Consider the following 14,838-nt stretch of genomic DNA (forward strand, 5'->3'; position numbering starts at 1 on the left):
ATATTAATATATATACGGGCTTGGATATAAAAAATGGGGTTCCAAAACTACTATTTTTAACACCACTAAAAACTGGGTTGTTACAAATTCTCTGTTAGTTCCTTTTGTCGATTGCATATGTATCGTGGATACTCATTAATGACAATGCATTGTGTTGGTGAGTCGTGATGAGAAAGGTGAAACCAAGGTATTTTTGACAATCCACCTAGTTGAGGATGTTCATTGTGGCAAGAACACTGACTTGGTAGATTGGGGTGCTATGAAAACTTCATTGGAAATGCTAGAGGTACGACAAACCAATGTGAAGCCTGTTGAACTATCAATGGGGCTACCACCTATGAGAGAGGTGGTTGTGCATCAAAATTTATCAGAAAAATAGTGATACAAATTGGGTAGTTAGATCGATTAAATGCTACGCAGGAGATACATCTCAAACATTTTCCTAGTGTTTTTCATTTTGACTTACCATTGGCTTAGAAAAGATACAGAAGCCCTTTCAAAGTTCTGAAGCAAGTAACCTGAGGGGCTTTCAAATCAGAGTTGGGGAGAAAGGTTAACCCAATGTTCAAGTGGGCACGTCTAAGCCTATTTGTAAGGATCAAGAGGTTCTTAATCGAGGTAAGTCACAATGTGGGCAAGTAAGAGCGATAGGCTCTTACAACTAAGATGTGCCAAGGAGAGGGACAGTTCGAGTTAGGCAACAATTGAAGCCAAGACAAATATTCTAAAGGGCGGGACTACCTAATAGAGGCTAATCGAGAATCAACCAAGGCATCAAGATAGTTCAAAAATAAGTCAAACCAATGTCATTTAGAGGATGCGACGAGGGCGTCGTAAGAATAGGCGGGGGAGAATGTCAAAGGCCGCAGATCAAAGCCTGTGACTAATGCACAAATAGTGTCCTATGGAGGTCAATAGATTAAACGGGGCTTATTTGACCTATTTGAATTGACCCAATTTATGGAATATGTGGAAAATACCATCTACTTAAAGCCTTGGTGGCCCAGTAAAACACTTAAGGGAAATCAGAGCTACCTTGGTAAATATGGAAAGTAATATTAGAATATTTTATTTTGTAATATTAAAGGATCATGTAAATCTTTTAAGAATCTCAAAATGTAGATTGACTTAATCTTGATTGTTGATGTAACAAAAATTGTTCCGTTGGATCTAAGGGAGCTCAATTATAAATAGAGTCATTCCTTATCGTTTGTAATCATCCATTAAATCCCATAGTATCCTATTGTACTTTATAATATATTTGAGAGCAGTTACTCAAACACTTGGTGTACATTGCTTTCTTGTGGCTTTTTCAGTTCTCTCGTTGCTCTTTTGCGTTTAGGTTTGTTTCTGCTTATTTCAATGCCTTGGAAATTTTTCAAGAGAATTTTCACTTTTTGAGAGTTAGGTAGATTTGAAGTAAAAAATCGTTTAAAGCCGTCGGTTTGTCAGACTTAAGTTCTAACCCTGTGACACTTGTAGATACCTATTGTAACAGCCTGTTTTTAGTGAAATAGGAACAGTGGTTTCGAGACTACAAATCCAAGTCCGTAAGAAAAATTATTTTAATATTATTTCATGATATGCATTATGATAGGAATATTGCATAGAAATTTCATTAAGAAAATTTTACCGATTTCACGCTTAATTGAGAAAAAGACCAAATTGCATAAAATGTAAAAGTTAGCTATGGAATTCAAATTTTGAGGTCCTTATATGGAAAATAAACCATTAAGAGGTGTTGGTAGATAAGTTTGATGAATCATCTATGAAAAATTAAATAAAGAAAATGATGAAATTGGAAATTAAAATAATAAAAGATGATAAATGATAAAATAATGAAAATATCATCATTTTATATCATCTTTCCCAAATAAAAACATGGAAACCCTAGTTTAAAAGAGCTTGAAGATAGCAAGTTATTTTGGTTCAATTAGGTGAGTATTCAAGTCCCGTTTTTAGTAATTTTTATATTTTCGAGATTGTAATAACCTAATTTAGCTATTTTGGGGACTAATTTGCAAAGTTATCAAAGTATTAAAGTTTTTCCATGAATGAATATGCATGAATTATGAATTTTTATGATAGAAATAGAAGGTTGTTGATAGATAAACAACTTTTGTAAAGGAAATTTTCATGAAATTGTGATTTAGGGACTAAATTGAAAAGACATAAAATTCATGGAAAAAATTTGATTTTTGAGAAATACATGGACTGTTATTGTTATATGAAAAATTCGGCTAGGCTTGGAATAAGGGTTAAGTTGCATGGAATTCATTTTCCAAGCATAGGGACGAAATTGGAATTAATCAAAAGTATAGAGGTAAAAATGGTACTTTTGCCTAAGATATGAATTGGATTGAATTGAATATGAAATGTGTTAAATTGATGTTAAATTCATTTGTATAGATCTGAAAAAATCAAATAAGAAATTAGATCAAGGAAAAGAAAAGGTGTTGGATTAGTAGGTTTTTGTATACGAGCAAGTGTTGAGGTATGTTCGCGTAACTAAATTGTATATTTATGTGATATGTTTAATTTATATGTATGTAATTTGTATAATTGTTAAGTATGCAAATAAATCACATATCCAACGATGTCTGACAAGAAATAAATCTTGTTTGAACAAATGAAATTAGATGGATACAGAGTTCTCGAAGTGGTTGTGGTTTTGCATATGTTGCGAACACACCATAGTTCGCAAGAGCATCCCGTTATAGCTCACATGAGCATCCTGATATAAGCTTTCTTGAGCTTTTTGATACATGGTTCCTCCAAGCTTCCCGTTTATATGTTCCTATGAACATTCTGATCGGTAGTGATCCTGCATGTATTGCAAACACATCACAGCTCTTATGAGCGTCCCGATATATGGCTATTCAGAGCTTCTTGATTAAAAGCTCTTTCATAAGCTTCCTGATAATATCTCTTCGGAGTTACCCGTTAAGCTCGTATAAGCCTTCTAATTTAAGCTCTTATGAGCTTCCTATTATTAAGCCCGGATAAGCTTCCCCTCACAAGCTCAAAAGAGCTTTCTGTTATTTGGCTTGGAAGAGCTTCCCGTTTAAATGCTCAATGAGCATTCCAGAATATGAATTGACAGAATATAGTATGTACACTTTGTGTGTACTAACCATGTATCTATGGATATTATAAGTGGTTCAACCAGTAAAGTTATGATAAATGACAATAATGAATTTGTGATGAAAGATTATGGACATATATTTGACTACAAGAACATGACTTGTATATGAAGTTTGTATACAAGATATGGAAAGTGTATGGAAATGATATTTGCTTGATATACTAAAGCATGAATTGGCTGTTACTTGAATGTGGAATTTGCTTGATGACCTTGTTCATCCATGATTAAGGGCTATTATATGTAATTACTTCGCTAATGATCAACATGCTTGAATATATTATGTGTATTTACCTTAAATGCATTTGAATGGTAAGTTAATTTCTGTTATACGAACTTACTAAGCAATTAAATGCTTACTCTATTTTATTTCCTCTATTTTATAGTAACTTGGAAGCTCGTTAAGTTTGGAAACTGGTCGAAGCCACATCACACTATCAATCACCCTTTTTCGGTATATTTTTTAAACCAACTTTGGTATAATGGCATGTATAGTTTAATTTAGCCATTGGTGGCACATAAATGTTTAGTTGTGATTAGTCATTTGGATGGCTTATGTTTGATATATTTTGATATATATTAGTATATGGTATTATCATAGTTTTTATGTGTTTTGGTATAGTTGATTGATGGATAACTGAGAAGCAAATTGTCAAGCATGGATATTTGAATATATATTATAATATGATATGTAATAGAATTTTTTTTGGTTTGATTTGTATGTTTTGTGTTGACTTGGAAATATGTTAAAATGTCATTGTAAATGGAAGACAAATTGGGTGAGAAAAGTGGCCTTAAAAATGGCCTTTTTTTTGGATAGAGATACGGGCGTGTGTCCCAGCCGTATGTGACACACAACCTAACACATGGGCATGTGATCTAGCCATAGGTCCCCTGCATTTTAAAATTTCAAAATAGAATGCTCAAAATTTATCACACGGCCTGGCATACGGGCGTGTAGCTTGGCCGTGTGACCCCTGCATCTACACACGACTTAGCACACGGCGTGTGACTTGGCTGTATGACCTAAGTCAGAGAATTACACGGGTATGGACACAGGCTGAGACATGGCCAGGTGCCTTATTTCGATTACCCACACAGCCTAAGACACAGACGTGTCTCTTGATCGTGTGAGCCACACAGCTTGACCATACGGCATGTATACCCTGCAATCTGGAAAATTTTTGAGATTTTGCGAAAAATTCTTTAAGTACCCGATTTAGTTCCGACTTATTTCTAATTCATAATTTGAGCTTTGAGGGCTTAAATAAGGAAATTTATGAATAATATTTGACATGAATGTTAAATAATATGAAATGTCTGTATTTGATCTGTTTATTCCTGTAATACTCTGTAACCCTATTCTGGCGACGGGTACGGGTTAAAGGTGTTACATTTATTGGTATCAGAGCTACGATTTAGTGGATTCTCAGACTAACGTAGTGTATACAAGTCTAACTGTACATGCCATTACATAATCTGTGATAGTATGATATTTTCTGACTATTTTAAATATATTTTTCATATAGTAATGTCGTTCAACCGAGTTGAATCTGAAGAAGTTGAGAGCAATGCTCAAGCTTCAGTATAAAGAGCAGCATCTAGTAGTAGAAAGTCCGTATCTGAGGGCCGAGGAAGAGAAGCAAAAGAAGCCTTCTTTCAAATGATGAATGAATGGTTTACCGAGTTTGTAAGAACAAACCCTGCTGTACAACAACCTCCATCCTTCCAGTTTCTCAATCGGTTCTTGATATGCCACAAGGTACAGAACTTGTTAGAGCCAATAAGCCTCCTGTTGATAAAATCCGTAAATATAGAGTAGAATAATTCAAAGCTACAGTTGAAAATGATCCTGAAAGGGCTGAATTTTGGTTGCAAAACACTATCAGGGTTTTGGATTAATTTTCTTGTTCACAGGATGAATGTCTGAAATGTGTTGTATCTTTGCTAAAAGACTCAGCTTAACAATGGTGGAATACACTAATTTTTGTTGTTCCAAAAGAAAGTATCATTTGGGAATTTTTCTGAACTGAATTAAAAAAAATATATTAGTTAGAGATTTCTTGATCAGAAAAGAAAAGAATTTCTAGAGCTTAAACAGGGGTATAGCACAGTATCTGAATATAAAAAGGAATTTGTTCGATTGAGTAAATATGCTAGATAGTGTATCCTGACTGAAGTCGCAATGTGTAAGTGATTTGAAGAAAGTCTGAATAAATACATAAAGTTGTTAGTTGGGATTCTGGAATTAAAAGAATTTGTGGTACTGGTTGGCCGAGTACATAAAGCCAAAGAGCTACGTAAAGAAAAGAGACAGGCTGAGATGGAAGCCAGAACTTCAAGTAAAAGATTTATCAGAAAATCATATCAGTCTTCCTAAAAAAAATCGAAGAAATGTCATGATCGTTCTACTACTTGTACAAGGTATTCTAGGAAGGACAAAATTATTCAACGTTCTAATCTGATATCTCAGGCTACATCTGTAGTGAGTGCAGTGCAAACACTATAATAAATTTCTTTTTGGTGAGTGTCGCATGAAAAACGGAGCATGTTTTAGATGTGGTTCTTTTGACCACTATCTCAGAGACTGTCCGGAAAAGCCTAAGAAAGATATTGTATAGACTTCAAACCTGAGCAACTCCGCTACAAAAGGTAGACCACCTTATAACACCGGTAATGTTAGTGGTAGTCGAGGTACGATAAAAAATTCAACTATTAAATCTAAAGCATGAGCACCGATAATGACATATGTTATTCGTGCACGTGAGGATGCATTTACACCCGATGTTATTGCTGGTATTTTTTCTCTTCTTGATACTGATATAACTACTTTATTTGATCTTGGTTTGACACATTCATACATTTGCACGAATTTAGTGACTATTAAAAATTTATCTGTTGAGTCCACTGAATTTGTGGTTAAAGTATCAAACCCCCTAGGCCAATATTTGATGGTGGATAAAATTTGTAAAGACTGTCCATTAATGATACGGGGTTTCTATTTTTCAGTTGGTTTGATGTTATTACTGCTTGATGAGTTAAATGCAATTTCGGATATGGATTGGTTGACTCAGCATTATGCCATTGTAAATTGTAAATGGAAGTATATTGTGTTGAAATGTCAGAAAGGTGAAATGTTCTGTATTGAATCAGATAAATTGGACGGGTTGTCTAATGTAATATCAGCCATGTCAGCACAGAAATATGTCAGAAAAGGTAATGATGCTTATCTTACTTTTGTATTGGATACTAAAGTGTTTGAATCAAAGATTAAATCTGTGCTAGTAGTCTGTGAGTATCTTGATGTGTTTCCAAAAGAGTTACTCGGGTTACCACCGATCAGAGAGGTTGAATTTTCTATAGATCTTATTCCGGGAACAACACCAATATCTATAGCACCCTACAGAATAGCTCCGATAGAATTAAATGAGCTAAAAACACGATTTCAAGAATTGACTGACAGAGGTTTTGCTCAACCTAGTTCTTCACATTGAGGTGCGCTGGTTTTGTTTGTTAAGAAAAAAGATGGATCTCTTAGATTGTGTATTGATTATCGACAGCTTAATAAAGTTACAATCAAGAACAAGTATCCACTACCTCGCATTGACGGCTACAGTATTTTTAAAGATTGATTTCCATTTTAATTACTATCAGTTACGAGTGAAAGACTCAAATGTACGAAAAATAGCCTTCAAAACCAGGTACGGACATTATGAATTCCTCGTGATGCCATTTAGCTTGGCAAATGCACTTGCGGTATTTATGGATCTGATGAACAGAATTTTCAGACTGTATTTAGACAGATTTGTGGTTGTATTCATTGATGATATTCTCGTATATTTCCGAGATGAAATCGAGCATGCTGATCATTTGAGAATTGTTCTATAAACACAATGTGAGAAACACTGTATGCTAAATTTAGTAAATGCGAATTTTGGCTTCAGGAAGTCGGTTTTCTTGGACATATAGTATCTGCTGAAGGCATCAAAGTAGATCCAAATAAAATTTTAGTAATTGTTAATTGGAAACCACTGAAAAATATATCTGAAGTTAGAAGTTTTCTAGGATTAGTCGGTTATTATCAGAGATTTATACAAGGGTTTTCAATGATAGCTTCGCCAATGACACGGTTGTTGCAAAAAGATGTGAAATTTTAGTGGTCTGATAAATGTTAGCAAAGCTTTGATCGATTGAAAGCCCTGTTGACCGAAGCACTAATTTTGGTTTAGCCCGAGTCAAGTAAGGAATTTGTAATATATAGTGATGCAGCATTGGACGGTTTAGGCTGTGTTTTGATGCAAGAAGGTAAAGTAATAGTCTATGCTTCTAGACAGCTTAAGCCACATGAAAAGAATTACCCGATACATGAGCTTGAATTAGCAGCTATTGTTTTTGCTTTGAAAATTTGGCAAAACTACTTGTTTGGTGAAAATTTTCATATATTCACTGATCATAAGAGTTTAAAGTATTTTGATGTCGCAAAAGGATTTAAATCTGAGACAGCGCAGGTGGCTTGAATTGTTAAAAGATTATGACCTGGTTATTAACTATCATCTAGGAAAAGCAAATGTGGTTGCAGATTCTCTGAGCAGAAAATCTTTGTTTGCATTGCGAGCAATGAATACTCGATTGTCATTGTCTGATGATGGCTCTATCTTAGCTGAGCTAAAAGCTAAGATAACATTTCTGCAGCAGATCTGCGAAGCTTAGAAAAATGATGATAAATTACAAGCTACACGGGTACAATGTGAGTCAATTTCTGATTCAGAATTTCAGATTAGTTCTGATGATTGCCTATTATTCAGAGGCAGAGTATGTGTTCCAAAGAATTCAGAGCTTGTACAGAAGATATTGTACGAAGCTCATAATGGTATTATGTCTGTTCATCCGGGGAGTAATAAAATGTACAATAATTTGAAACAGATGTACTAGTGGCTGGGAATGAAACGTAATATTTCTGAATTTGTATCTAGATGTTTGGTAAGTTAGCAAGTTAAAGCTGAACATCAGCTACATTCAGGACTGTTACAGCCAATTACGATACTGAAATGGATATAGGAAAGAGTTACCATGGATTTTATTTTGGGATTTCCCCTATCTTCGAAAAAAAATATGCTATTTGGGTAATCGTCAACCGTTTGACAAAGTTTGCACATTTTACTCCAGTACGTACGGATTTCTCCCTGGATAGATTAGCTGAGTTATATGTTTCTGAGATTGTCAGATTACACGGTGTGCCAGTTTTTATTATTTCTAATAGAGATCCACGGTTTACATCTCGATTTTAGGAAAAGCTACAAGAAGCTTTGGGTACTCAATTGCATTTCAGTACAACATTCTATCATCAGATAGATAGTCAATCCAAACATGTGATACAAATTTTAGAAGATATGCTTCGGTATTGTGTTTTAGAATTCAAAGGTAATTGGGAAAAATATCTGTCATTAGTCGTATTCGCATATAATAATAGTTATCAGTCAAGTATTAAAATGGCACCGTATGAATTTTTGTATGGTCGTAAATGTAGAACTCCATTGTATTGTACTAAACTCGGTGAGAAAAAGATACATAGAGTTGATCAAATCCGTGAAATCAAAGACAAAGTGAAAGTGATCCGAGACATCTTAAAAAGAGCTTCTGATCGTAAAAAATCCTATGCGAATCTTAAACGAAAAGAAATAGAATTCCAAGTAGGCGATAAGGTATTCTTGAAAGTATCACATTGGAATAAAGTTCTTCTTTTTAGCCATAAAGGCAAATTGAGTCCGCGGTTTATTGGGTCGTATAAGGTTTTTGAAAGAATTGGACTCGTTGCATACCGATTAGCAGTACCACCAGAACTTGACAAGATTTATAATGTTTTTCACGTGTCTATGTTACGGCGATGTCAGTTAAATCCTTCCCATGTTATCTTCCCGACAGAGGTTGAAATCCAGCCTGATATGACTTATAGTGAAGAACCGATCAAAATTCTGGCATTTGAGACAAAAAAACTGAGAAATGAAAATGTAGTTCTACTAAAAGTCCTTTGGCAACGACACGAAATAGAAGGGGCTACCTAGCCACCTGAAGAAACTATAAGAAAGTAATATCCAAATCTATTTACTGGTAAGATTCTCGAGGATGAAAATTCTTTAAGGGGGAAAGTTAAAACAGCCCATTTTTAGTGAAATTGAAACACTGGTTTCGAGACCACAAATTTGAGTCCTTAAGAAAAATTATTTTAATATTATTTCATGATCTGCATTATGATAGGAATATTGTATAGAAATTTCATTAAGAAAATTTTACCGATTTCATGTTTAATTGTGGAAATGACCAAATTGTATAAAATGCAGAAGTTGAATTCTAATAGCTATAAGTATTAAATCGCTATGGAATTCAAAATTTGAGATCCTTATATGGTAGTTAGACTATTAAATGGAGTTAGTAGATATTTATGATGATTTATCCATGGAAAACTAGAAAAAGAAAAGGACTAAATTGGAAATGAAAATAATTAAATATGGTAATAAACTAGTATCATCTATATCATCTTCATCCCCAAATTAAAAATACATGGAAACCCTAGCTAAGAGAAAGTGAGTTCAAGAAACTTATCTTGGTTCAATTAGGTATGAATTCTTGTCCTGTTTTTAGTATTTTTTATATTTTCGAGATCATAATAATCTAATTGATCTATTTTGGGGATCAATTTGCAAATTTATCAAAGTATTAAAGTTTTTCCATGGATGAGTATGCTGAAAATTTAAAATTTATGGTAGAAAATGAAAGGTTGTTGATAGATAAACAACTTTTGTAAAGGAAATTTTCATGAAATTGTGATTTAAAGACTAAATTGAAAAGATGTAAAAATTCATGGAAAATTTCTTATTTTTATGAAATACATGGACTTTTATTGTTATATGTATAAATTAGTTAGGCTTGGAACAATGATTAAATTGCATGAATTTCATTTTTCCAAGCCTAGGGATGAAATTGTCATTAATTAAAATTTTAGGGGCAAAATGATAATTTTTTCCTAAGACGTGAATTGGATTGATTTGAATGTGAAATGTAATAAATTGATGATTAAATTCATTTATATAGATCTGGAAAGATTGAATAAGGAGTTAGATCGAGGAAAAGAAAAAAGTTTCGGATTAGTAGATTCTTATATAAAAAAAGTATAGAGGTAAGTTCGTATAACTAAATTATGTATATTTTCATATTTGAATTGTATATTGTATGTGAATTATGAATTTTTATTTATTTATATAAAAGTAATTATATATCCGACATGCGCGAGAAATATTAAGTCCAGATTAAATAAATGAAATTCGATGGATATAAGTTTCCCGATTGGGTGTGATCTAGCATATGTTGCAGACACACCATAGTTCAAAGGAGCGCCTCGTTATTAGCCCTCTCGAGCGTCCAGTATATGGTTCTTGCAAGCTTCCTGTTATAGCTCTTTGGAGCATTCCGATAGGTTGTGATTCCTATATGTGTTGTGGACACGCCTTAGCTCTTATGAGCTTCCCGATTATATGGCTCTTCGTGAGCTTCCCGATTTAAGGCTCTTTGTAAGCTACTTGATAATGGCTCACTTGAATTTCCCGATATATGGATATTCTGGGCTTCCCATTAATGGCTTTTCGAAGCTACTTGTTATTGGCTCGTATGAGCTTCTTGATTATGGCTCTCATGAGCTTCCCGTTATACTGTCCGGATAAGTTTCCCTATACAATATGGCTCACATAAGCTTCCCGTTATATGGCTTAAGAGAGTGCTTCATGTTTAAGTGTTCTCATGAACACTCCTGAATATGAATTGACGGATTATAGATTTGTACACTTCATGTGTACTACCCGATATCCATTGATATTTCATAAGGTTTAATGGATAAAGTTTTCGATATAAGATAAGTTAAGGTCTGAATAAATTAATAATTGTATCTACCTAAAAATGAATGGAAATGTTTATACGATGAGCTTATCTTTATTATTTGAAAAGTACTTGGAATTCATGACTAACTTGCTTGATGAGTATATGTGTTTAGTAAATGGCAAATTTCTTTTGGATGCATGTTATTTATATACTTATTTTAAATGAACATGAGTGGTAAATTAATTTTTCATTATGCGAACTTACTAAACATTAAATGCTTACTCGGTTTATTTCCTCTGTTTTATAATATTCGGAAACTCGTAACGGTTGGAGCAGGTCGGAGCAAGATCACACTATCCTTCAACTCAATTTGGTATAATTAGTAAAACTACTTTTGGTATAATGGCATGTATAGGCTAAGTTAGATTAAATGATGAAATGTTTTGGTTGTAACTAGCCATTGAAATAGCTAGTGATATTATGGTTAATGTCTATGTATGAGATTATGCTATGTTTGATATGTAAGTGTGCATGATTGGTATTATAGGTTTAAACATGCTTAAGTAAGAATATGTTCAATCGAGTAAGCAGGATATTTGAACCAAGGTGATGATATATCATGCATAAGAATTCATTTTTGACTTGGTTTAAATGTCTTGAATTGGTTGGTGAATGTGCTTAAATATGGTTCAGGTGGAAGACTAAATGGGTGAGAAAAGTGGCCTTGAAAATGACTTATTTTCGTCCACACAGGTAGACACATGGGCGTGTGTCTCAGTCGTGTGTGATACATGTCCATGCGCACGGGCATGTGGTTTGGTTATGTGTCCCCTGCATCCTTAAATTTGAGAAACAGAATACCCAGGTATTTTCACAGGGGCAGAGACACGGGTGTGTGTCTCAACCATGTGTGACACATAGCCTAGCACACGGTCATGTGACTTGACCGTGTGAACCCTGCACCTAATTATTTGAAGTCAGTATACTCACACGGCCTGGCACACGAGCGTGTGGCTAGCCGTGTGACCCAAGTCAGTAGCTACCCTAAATTGAACATGGGCTAGGACATGACCGTGTAGCTCACATTGAATACCAACATGGCCTGGGACACGGGTGTGTCACTTGGCCATGTGAGCCACACAGACTACCCACACGGGCATTTGACCCTTGTATCTAAGAAAATTTTTAAAATTTTACAAAAAATTCTCTGAGTTCTCAATTTGGTCCCAACTTGTTTTTAAAGCACCAATTGGGCCTCGAGGGTTCCATTATGGGACAATATGATTGATTATGTATAATTTCATATATGAATAGTAAATGATACAATTTAATTATATTTGGTCTGTAAACTCCGGTAATGTTTCATAACCCTATTCTGGCGACGGATATGGGTTAGGGATGTTACATATACGAACTTACTAAGCAATTAAATACTTATTCTATTTTATTTCCTTTGTTTTATAGTAACCTAGAAGCTCGCTAAGGTTGGAAGCTGGTCGGAGCCACATCACACTATCAATCACCCTTTTTCGGTATATTTATTAAATCAACTTTGGTATAATGGCATGTATAGGTTAATTTAGCCATTGATGGTATGTAAATGTTTAGTTGTGATTAACCATTTGGATGGCTTATGTTTGATATATTTTGATATATATTAGTGTATGGTCTCATCATATTTGTTATGTGTTTTGGTATAGATGATTGACGGATAACTAATAAGCAAATTGTTAAGCATGGATATTTGAATATATATGATAATATGATATATATGTAATAGACTTGGTTTTGGTTTGATTTTTATGTTTTGTGTTAACTTAGGAATGTGTTAAAATGTCATTGTAAATAGAAGACAATTTGAGTGAGAAAAGTGGCCTTGAAAATGGCCTATTTTTGTCCATATGGACAGAGACACGGGCGTGTGTCTCAGCCGTGTGTGACACACAGTGTAACAACTCAATTTTGGGCCTAGTCGAGACAGTGGTTTCGGAACCACAATTCAGAGCTGGAGAAATTATTTTTAATATTATTTTATGTGTTATAGCATGATTATACAAGTGCATGAAAATTTTGGTTACTTAAATTTAGCGATTGTGAGCTTAATTACAAAAAATGAGTAAATCGCATAAGGGGAAAAAGTTTTGTTTTGCTAGCCAAATGTGTTAAATAGCTATAGAACCATAATTGGGGGTTTTTAAAGTGCTAATAGGCCTTTAAATTAGTGGTGGCCGGCCATAAGGGACAAGAATTGACAAAATAATCAAAGTTGGTAATGGTTTGGTATTTGATGACAAAAGCAAATACTAATAAAATAAAACAAGTGGTCATTTCTCTTATCCGTTTCCTTTCTCTGCCGAAATATTGAAGGAGAAACCTCCATGGAAGCTTGAAATTTTCAGCCACTTGCAACCCTTACTAGTAAGTCATTTTGATGGTCATTTTTATTGATTTTTGTGTTTTTGGGACCCTTGTAGCATGAGCTAGCTAATGGGGGGATTATTTTGCAAAATGGTTGAAAGTCTATGGTTTTTCCATGTGAATATCTATGTTGTTTTCTAAATTTCTATGGAAGAAAATGAGTCATGGTTGTGTAATAAACAACTTTTGTAAAAGGATTTTCATGAAAACACCTAAAATAGACCATTTTGTAAAGATGGCAAAATGAGTGATAAGTATGAGTAATAATGAGAATTGTGGGCTGATCCTAGTATAAAAAGAAGTCAAATAGGCTTGGGTAGTGAGGAAATTTGATAAAAATTGATTTACAAGCCTAAGGGTAAAACCGTAAATTTGTGAAAGTCTAAGGGCAAAATGGTCATTTTGCTGAAGTATAAATTATGAAATGTATTGGTTAATATGATGATTAAAATAGTGTATTTTATCATTATAGATCAAGAAAATTGGGATTCGAGCTTAAATCGGAAAGCACGAGGTTATGGACTAAAATAGAATAATTTGCCGAAATTTTCATTCGAGGTAAGTTCGTGTGATAATAATAACGCAATGTTATAATTGAATATTAAATGCTTTATTGTTATTATTATATAAATTGTATGATTGATTATACGGATATTCTTGATGAAGATTCGACAAGAAAGTACATAAGCAAATAATGTGATGTTGTAGCATATTTTAATGCTTTGATAATATGTGCATTTAAATGTTTTATTACTATCATGAAAGTATGAAATGTATGATGGAAGAATAAATGACATTATGAGCAAGTGCGACAACATTAAGAAATCCCGTTTGAACTCAGGAATAGTATAGAATACACGAGATATGTCATGAGAAATAATGTGGTCTGAACTCATGAGTTGTGTCTGAGTTTATGAGACAAGTGATATATGTAATGTGGGTCCGGGTGCTGACCATGTGATCAGGCCCGTGAATAACTCGCTAAGCGAGCATATCATGTTAATGCTTTGGGGTCCGGGTGCTGACCTTGTATACAGACCCATGAGTAGCTCAAATGCGGGCATTACATAATATGTGGTAGCTTTAGCTACATACTTTACGCGCTATGAGTTGGTTCTAGTTACGTATATGGCACTATGTACAAGTTTCCGTGTATCCATTAGTATTCTTAGTGTTCAACGGGTAATTCAATGAAGGATTTGATGATGGTCCCAATGAGGTGTGTCATTGGTGAGAACGAACTTGAGTTATGTTACGAATGAGTACAGGTATGTACAGAAACTCAATTGAATATGAAATCCACGAATGGTAAGTCCATGAGTATTGTGAAATGATGTTATGTTAATTTGGGGGACTATGATATATGTTTATAAATGCATAGATTTCTAATTTAAAACAAATGAAGGTGT

The sequence above is a fragment of the Gossypium hirsutum genome, chromosome A02 (genome assembly GCF_007990345.1).
Source record: "Gossypium hirsutum isolate 1008001.06 chromosome A02, Gossypium_hirsutum_v2.1, whole genome shotgun sequence".
Lineage (NCBI taxonomy): Eukaryota > Viridiplantae > Streptophyta > Magnoliopsida > Malvales > Malvaceae > Gossypium > Gossypium hirsutum.